This window comes from Oxyura jamaicensis, assembly GCF_011077185.1.
Source record: "Oxyura jamaicensis isolate SHBP4307 breed ruddy duck chromosome 30 unlocalized genomic scaffold, BPBGC_Ojam_1.0 oxy30_random_OJ68669, whole genome shotgun sequence".
Classification (NCBI taxonomy): Eukaryota; Metazoa; Chordata; class Aves; order Anseriformes; family Anatidae; genus Oxyura; species Oxyura jamaicensis.
The window spans coordinates 1-616 of record NW_023304912.1 but is presented as its reverse complement, the minus strand read 5'-3'; positions in this window follow the sequence as shown (position 1 = coordinate 616).

Genomic DNA, 616 nt, shown 5'->3' with positions numbered 1-616 from the left:
TTGGGACACGGGGACATTGGGGGGACATTGGGACACGGGGACGTTGGGATGTGGGGACGTTGGGGGGGACGTTGGGACACGGGGACGTTGGGACGCGGGGATGTTGGGACGTGGGGACATTGGGGGGACATTGGGACATGGGGATGTTGGGATGTGGGGACATTGGGACACAGGGACATTGGGACATGGGATGTTGGGACAGATGTTGGGACGCGGGGACATTGGGATGTGGGGACGTCGGGACGTGGGGACGTGGGGACAGACATTGGGACGCGGGGACATTGGGACAGACGTTGGGACGCGGGGACATTGGGACACGGGGATGTTGGGATGTGGGGACGTTGGGGGGGACGTTGGGACGTAGGGACTTTGGGACATGGGGATGCTGGGATGCGGGGATGTGGGGACATTGGACACGGGGACATTGGGACACGGGGACATGGGGCATTGGGTGTGTGGGACGCGGGGACGATGGGATGGAGGGACATTGGGACGCGGGGTACTGCGTGTGTGGGATGCGGGATATGGGGACGTGGGGACATTGGGTGTGTGGGGACGTGGGGACACGGGGTGTGGGGACGTCAGGACATGAGGAATTTGGGGTTGGGATGTTGGG